Source organism: Cyprinodon tularosa, unplaced genomic scaffold, assembly GCF_016077235.1.
Source record: "Cyprinodon tularosa strain WSP-4 unplaced genomic scaffold, ASM1607723v1 ctg286, whole genome shotgun sequence".
NCBI lineage: Eukaryota > Metazoa > Chordata > Actinopteri > Cyprinodontiformes > Cyprinodontidae > Cyprinodon > Cyprinodon tularosa.
The window spans coordinates 1,560,573-1,569,360 of record NW_024038992.1 but is presented as its reverse complement, the minus strand read 5'-3'; positions in this window follow the sequence as shown (position 1 = coordinate 1,569,360).

The window sequence follows — 8,788 nt, the reverse complement described above, 5'->3', positions numbered from 1 at the left end:
GAAACAAAATGGATTATAATATTATTTCTGAAAACATTTTTTTTTTTTTTTTTTATTTAGAGTACCCAAAAGTCAATAAATACAAATGCATATGAACACTTTAACAAGACTGGGATCGTTTTGTTTTAGCATTCAAAGTTTCAAATGTTCTGAGGAATATAAACGCAGGCTCACATTTCAAAATCAAACAAGTAAATCAATACTAATATCTGCTGTTAATTGTGACTTTTCTAAGAATGTTTCAAAAATAAGATAACTTGAATAAAATCACCTTGACACTGATTTCCCAGACTGTTACGGCCCCTTGTCTTTTAAGAGTGCAGGCTTGTTTTCTTATGCAGGTTCAGCTCGACAGATCTTCCTTGTTGGCTGCCTGAAGACTGCAGAGGAGCAGTGACTTGATTGGACAAGCAGAAGATTGTCAAGCCAATCAGGATGTTGATGAGGCCCACCTGCACCATATAAAAGGCTCCTGGAAAGCTTTCAGTTTGGGGACAGCTAGTAGGAAGGTTTTTGTTAAGCTGTTCCCCCACCTTTGGTTTCAAACTGTTTGACCTAGCTTCTATATTCTCATGAATCAACTTAAGGTGGACTTGTTCAAGCTAGACGCTTGTGTGGGAGGTTTGGTGCTCCCTTTGTCTTTTCTTTTGGTTTGTTTTGTGTTAAACTTAGTCTGAGTGGTTTGGGCAGATTCTGATTTAATTTAATTCTTAAACATTCTTTATTTTGTTTGCCCTTTTGTTTTAATTGGGTTAAGCTGTATTGTGTTTTGGTTCTGTTTAACCATCTTTTGGAATAAATCATTTTTACATTCCACTTATTTGCTCTGGACACATTTTTATGTTGCCTCCCCAGAACCCCTAGACCTTTGGGGAGTAACACAGACAAATCTCTTTAACCATTAAACATGTTGACAGACAAAAAAAAAACATTGGATAAACGATATATGATTAAATCTATAAAGTTCACCAAGGACATTTTGACTTAAAGTAGTTACTGTACTTGAAAGGTCAACTGTTTACATATATTCCAACCACCATCTCAAACCAACATATCAAGATATCTTTCATAAATCCACATACTAAAGGCCTTTCTTTTGATTCCACTAGACAATTGACATCAGTTAACTTTGTAAACAGGCACTCTATGCCATTAGCAATAGTCATATTTTACTGTCCTACTGCTTAAAATGTAGAGACATCTGTATGGATATACTGGAATATTATTTGATGAAAAAGTGGATTATGCTTCGTCCTGTTATAAATCTAATCTGCTTTCCGTCTCTCCCAAGACTCTTGAAAAAGAGACAAATTTAAGTTATTTTCATGTTGAAAATCTTTTTGTCTACCTTTCCAAATAAGTCTTCCTTTTTTCAGCTAAAGACAGAATAGAAAGAGTTCATTGGTTGCTATCAGGTCTGTTTGAAGATAAACATGATCTTCCTCCTCCTGACAATTCTCCTGCTGGTGTTCAATTCCTTGTTCAGACAACAGTAACTGTGGAGGAAATGAAAGGGAAATACCTCCTTATTTCCTTCACACTAAATGGACAGAGGCATGAAATAAACTACACTACAGTTATTCCTTTTTAATGTTATCCATCTATTCAGAGAAACACCAGTATTCCTCAGGGACTTTTTCATGTGAATCTAAGGTGTAACACTGTGATCACATTATCGAGAAAGGAAGTGAGAACTTTTCACCTTTCCTTGTCAATGTCCCTTGTAATCATGTCACAGTAGGAGACAACAGTTGGCTTTATTTTTTACTCTTCCTTCTTCCTTCTAGGCTCCATGGTAATTGCTACTTGCTGTGATGTAGGGGACAAAAAAGGAAACCTTAATGTTTGGATTACTCACCCAGCAGCACTGAAAGTTTCTTTTCAATACTTAAGCTAAATGAATAGTAGTAACTTTATACCGAACAGCAGGAAGTCTGGGATATCTGTTGACTCCTCTTTCTGTGTTTTCTTAGAATATAGGCTTAAATATCATATATAATTTGCAATCAACTGTTTGTGGCCAAGTCTGTTTGCATCTACAAGTTATCTGAACAAAATATATATTTCAGTGCTAACTGTGGTAACTACTACATAAATCAATTGACTAGGTGGTGGGCTGACATTTTTGAGGTTTAAAAAAAAAAATTAGGCTTACTTTCTTAAATCGCTGCCCAACCAGAAAACAGCTGGAATGCTCCCACTTTGCTGCAGATTTCCAAGCTTGTGCAGGGGAAATAAATATATTTTTTTCACATAGCTTTTAGGACAATGTTTGATTAAGAAATAGGTTAAAGCAGAGAAAAAAAGCTCTTGATTGACTGGTCTATCTACATATATCCCTCTCCCATCTGCTGTCATGTTGTGTATATCGAGACCAAAAGAACAAGATCCATGATGCAAGTAGCTGAAATCAGCTTCCCCTAAAGCATGAACTGACTTTGCATGAGCAATTATAATAGAGAAAACCAACAGTAGAGCTGCTGCTCCTCCACATCGCAAATTACCAGAAATCCTTCTGTATGCCATCCTACTGGCGGCACAGTCTGTTAAACTTTTCTTGAAGTACATGTTAACTTAATCAATATGCTGTTAATGCTAAAGACTTGCCGATTTATATTTGTTTGTAACAAAAAAAAAAAAGAAAGACTTGGCAATTTAGAGACTTGTAGTTTTTCCACAAATATTATTGCTCAAGAGTTTATTATATTTTCAGGTCTCTATAACCGACGTTTGATTTAAATAAAAGTCCATATGCCACTCTTTTATTTGGTCTACATTATTTCCCATTTTTAAGTTTTCCCCCAAAATACAACATGATGTAGAAATCTATTGAGACGTTACTATAACTAATGATGACAGCATTAATAATGATTTTACCTTTTTTTATTTTATTTTTTAACCATAAATGTAAACGTAGAAGCTCTGAAATAAATCCTCTTGAAATAGCATCCAGTTCGGATTTGTTTAAAAATATAGGCATCAGATGACTGCTTAAATAGCAACAAGAGCAAGAGGATATCAGGCCGATAATGGTTCTCTCAAATCTCAGTTTTCTGTTGATTGGCCACAAAAACGGTTCAATTACTAGACTTTTGGTTTTCCGGAGAGCCCCTTCTGTGCTCCAAACCTCTGGAGCCAGATCGAGGATGCCGTTCATTGTGAAATTAGCTTACATTACTTAAATGTCCCTCATATACTTTTTCACTGTGGTTTTCTTTAGAAAATTGGTTAATTTTCTTAACTAAATATAAAGAAAGTCGTTTTCTGTTTATAACGAGGTGATTGATGTGTGTTCATCCTTTAATGCCACAACAGCTGTAGAGGATTTATCAGTACTAGTCACGGCAGCTGATGTGTATTTCTGAAAATAATCCTGTGTTTAAAAAGACAATGTTGTTGGTTTGATGATTTGCTTCTACTTCTGATTCATAGGCAATTAGACATATGCCTCCGAGTGTTTTCTGAACAGGCCCGGTTGTCATGGTTTTGGTTTTGTTCAAGTTTTATCTCTGAGTTTTTATTGATCTTATTTTTCATTCTTGTGTTCTAGGTATTTTTGATTGGATTTGGGTTCTTAGATATTTCCAGTTTACCTATTTGTGTCAGTCTCCTTTTCCTTAGCTCCCTTCTTGCCGCTGTTCACACCTGCTCCCAATCTGCTAATTAGCCTGGTCTTTGTTTCTCTCTCCCATTTATTCTCCTAATGCTCAGTCACTCTTGGTTGTTTTGTCGTCATTACTTTGTCCTTTTCTACTTGTGAGTATTCTTGGTTTTCAGGATTTTTAGGATTTTTGTCGATTCATGTTTTTTTTGCTTCTGTTACCTTTTCTATTATTAAACATTCAAGAAACCATCTCAAACCTTTGTCTGCATTTGGGTCCTGTCAAACCTCAACCCCACCACTGTCACAGTACAAACCAGATTTGATCAAAAAACAAAAGACCTGCAGCAAGTGTTACTTGTTGCAGGTCTTTTAAACTCCAAGATGAATAAGAAAATAAAAATATTGTCTAGTGCAATAATAAAGGCAAATTGGAGTCTGATCGGAATAAGGTAGAAGTGAATATTGGGGCAGTTTTTTAGTGAACTGTAGTAAAGGCACATCTGCCCTGGACTGGGAAACATCATCATCCTTTATTTCAAGCAGAAAATATCGAGTACAAAGAAATACGCAGTACGTAAAAATAAACACCTCTTTCTAAAAATGAGTGGGTAGGAAAAAACTTATTTATTCTAACCTCATGCATTCTTAAAAGGGTGTTTTCAAAATGAAAAAGGCCCTGCAGTTTTCTAAAAAGATAAGAGGCTTCATTCAAAAATAACTTCAATATGTTTAACTTTTTCACAACAGAAGACTGGTGGTCTTAGTCTATTAAACTAAAGACCTGTGCACTTGCAGTGCCGGATGCTGCTATGCTTTTCCTCTTCACCTCATGTGCAACACTGGTGTCAGTTCAACTTGTCTCTAAATAATCCAACTTCTGCAAAGAAATCTGTAATCTAGCATGCTCCTTTAATAATAATCAACACCATGGTCCTAATGGTACCTTAGAGAAAAGTGTTAGAGCTGACATCACTCTATTAATCTGACTAAATTAGAATAGAAGAACGGATGCTTTAAGAGGGAATGGTGCTTGAAATTGATCTTCTTTTGTTAGCCTTGGCTGCTTCTGAGGAAAAACAAACTGTTTTCATCACTTTGCAGCAGAATTTCATCACAGGTAAGAACATTTGCAGGATGTTTCACCCATAAAACCAATTTATACAAGAGCAACTTTTCCCAACAATCCATGCACTAGAAAAACAATCTAGAAATAAGTAAAAATGTCCTAAATTACGTGTATTTACTCTTAATTTGAGTCGGTAAATGAGATAGTTTGCCAATGGAATGAGTATATTTACTCTTAAAATAAGATAATTAGATTATATTTTCTTGAAATAAGACAATGCAATTGTGTTTTCTTATTTTAAGTGTAAATTGTATTGTTCCATTGACAAAGTGTCTCTTTTACCTCCTCAATTCAAGATCAAATGCAATCATTTTAAGAAAAGATGACATATCTAGATTTCAATTTTTTCCAGTGATGAGTGACTTTCTTTTTTTTAATCCAGCCTGTTTCATAAGGATGAAATGATCGCCAAGGGATTGACATCAAAACAATAACATTTCAACTCAATTTTAATGAAACCACACATCATAGTACCACAGGGAATTTTTGAAGGTTTGAAATAACTTGATTATTTCCCAATAAAACTCCTTGAATCATCATGTTTATAACTGAAGTTCAATTTAGGACCCAAAATTTTGCAAAAGATATGTCTGGCTGAGATACTAAAATATGAAAACATACAAAATCTTGAAGTCTTAAACCTTCACACCACTAATTTGTTGAAAGATGGGAAAACAAAAAAAAAATGTAAACACTTCAGGAAAAGGAAGTCTCAAGCAACAAGTTTGATTTTCTAGGCACTGCTTTATTTCGTCACAGTGTATTGAGTTAGTTACAATACAACATGAGCAACATTTACAGAGAACAATATCATACATGGATCTACGCCTGATGTTATATGGCTTTAACTGGATGAAATATTTAGCTCTTTGCGGATCATTTGCAAATGATCAAGTTTCTGAGGATGTTGGGCTGAAAATTACAGCGTTTGACTTTTTAAGCAACTTACAAAGAAGAATGTGCAACAAAATTTCATAATATCCTGGGAATTTAGATCAGCTTTTAAATATGTATTTAAAACTTTTAGTCGGCAGCCATTATCTATACATTTATTTAAGCTCAGTATGAAGATGAAAAATACTAAAAGAAAAACGGCTCATTTTCACAGCACAATGAAAATGTTTTGATTGTGGTATGATATTAGAAGAAATGTCTTTGTTGATCAAGAATACGATGTTTATATATATTAGTTTAGCCAAATATAGAGTTTAACTGCAGAGTCATCATTAGCTTGTTGTATTATTTATTGTTACAAACAGAATTTAAAGGAACTGGTGAAGTTTGTTTGATAATATAACCAGAAAAATTCTTAAGCATCACAATGGCAAGAATTAGATATTTGCATCATCATACATTCTTTTATTTTCATTTTTGCAGTTTAAGGTTCCACAAAACTGCTGCAAATACTTCGAAAAATATATGTTCATTTAGTTAGAAAACTAAAGTCAGTACGATTCAGAGTAAAAGAGAAAGATGGAATTAAAGTCTATCTACCTCAAATTCACTCAAACTGTCATACGGTATTATCTGGTTTCAATCACTGTTCAACCTGACATCCATATAAGATTTAAAGTCTTTACTTTTTCCCCATTAAGAGTCAAGCTCACTTAAACTTGACCTATGATAAAATAATTTTCTCAAATAGTGGCTGCTATCATACAACAGTGACATGATCTTGACAAATCTAGAAGCATAGCTGAGTTCTAATATTGTGGAAATAATGTTTCTGTTTCAATATTGGAAGAAAAATGTGTAACTATAAATATCTTTAGGTCGTTTAGAGATAGAAATGAAGTAAAGGATATTAGTAGTATCATGATGTATAACTATTTGGGTATTATATCAATTTATTGTTGTTGAGTAATATATCTCATTCCAGGGATCATCTTTTCCTATAGGTCACAGGAATTAACACATTCAGGGACATCAGTCACCCTCTTAAATGCTTAAATCATAGTTTTCTTTTATAGAACAAGAAAATATAATTTACTGTGTTTCTTTTTAGAAAATCAAGCATAGATTTCTCAGAATATTGAGATAAAACCACCATCTAACAGTTTATGGTTATTCTTTATTTTATTCTGTAACTTTTTGCAAGACTACATTTTATCAAAAACTATTCTACTGATAAACATTAACAACAAAGCAAACTTTTAATCAAATGAATAAGCTAACAAATATACTGAAGCCTGTTCTTAACAGCTTACATTTGGTTAATGGTAGTTGTTGCTGCAAAAGACATTTGTTATATTATTTGAACAGAATGAAAAGGCATATATTTAGATCCATGCTGCAAGGCTGAAACAGCAGGCAAGCCAATAGATCAGTTTATTAAAGCTTAAATCAACCAAGCTGTAGCAAAATGCTGAGCGTTAAACAAAGAAAACATGGGATGAGACACAGACTTAAGTATTTGAGGAAACATTTCTTGACTTTTTTTTTTACACACAGCTCATGTATTAAATTTAATGCTACAGTAAATGAAATAAGATATCTGATTGAATTGTATAATTTTCCTTTGACCAAAAGAATTTCCAGTTTTCCTGAAAACGTGTTTGCATAGATGCCATTGCCACTATATTCCTTGATATCAACACCACTGTTTCACTGTAATTAATCTGTCTAAGACAACATGAATTCTGAATTATGTTTCAAACTTATTACTTTCATTTGATCCAATGCAAAGTGATATTAACATAAAAAACATATAATCTGACCTTTTCTTTGTAGCATCTACCAAACATTTTGGCTGTACTCTAGTCCTGCAAATTACCACTTTCATTGTGTAGGAAGAAAATTTAGCTTTTCAATGTTTTCTAGTTTGAGTAAAATAAGTGAAGGAGTTGGTTCTTCTACTAACAGCATATTTAATCAATATTTTCATGAAATTGATATCCGACAGATGTGTCATGATTGCAGAAAAAAATTATAAAGAGTGATGGTGTTGTTTGGAAAGTCCAAATTCAGCTTAGTCGCACATAATCACCATAAGACAAAGGAAGTAATAACTTGAATGTGAGGTCAAAAAGTGAAAATGTAATAATAATGTCTCCAGAAGAGAGTTCAAAGTCAGGAGAATGTTGTCTGGAACCATCAATTAGACCCCACCAGTGGCTGCTGACACTTGAAACAAAACCAGTATTTTGAAATACTAAAATTTCATTAGCTTTTAGGTAGACATTTCAATTTCTTCTCCTGTTCTACCAGCATTATTACTCTGATATACTTAGGAATCAGAATTCATACATTCTGCCAAAAACCAAATGAGAATAACCCAGCCAGCCTCACTTTTTCCCACATTATCAATCATGTGGCTAATGCTACAGACATATCCATAGAGGGGAATTAAAACTCTCAAAATGCATCTGCATACAAAGATTCTGGCTGTACCATCACCTGAAAAAAAACAAAAACAAAAAAAAAAAAACAGGTGATGGCACACCTATTGATTATTGTCAAACATCCCTAGTTAATTTATTTAATCTGTGGACATTAGAAGCTATTATGTTGTGACAAAAGACATAATGTGCGAATGATCGATGGTCCTCTTACTGGTCTGGCTGTTGTCTTCCTGCAAGATGTCTCTGCATTGACATTTTCTGTTCAAGTCCTCTTCGTTTACCCATTGGCTGTTCCTACGTACTAAGATTCTGTTCATCATTTCAAGGAAAATAGAAATATAAAAAAAAATTAAGTGCTCATTATAGTTTTTGCTGTTGTTAGCAAGTAAGCCACATTTTGTAGTTATTCCAAGCAAAATGCCTTTATTTCTTATTTTAGAAAAAATATGCTTGGTTAAAGTCATAGAGTGTTATGAGGTTCCATGAGCGTTCAAATACAGTATGTTCTCTCTCTCGCTCGCTCTTTTATATATATATATTTATATATATAGATATATATCAAAATATTATCATTAAATGCGCTACCAGGTTTACAAGCATTGTACAGCTCAAAGTTACATTTTTTCTAAATATTTACAAGAGGTTCTTAACAGCTTTAAAGCAGAGCAGAAGTGTTTTTAATAATATGGAGTCCCTGTGCAACACAAAAGCTTTTAA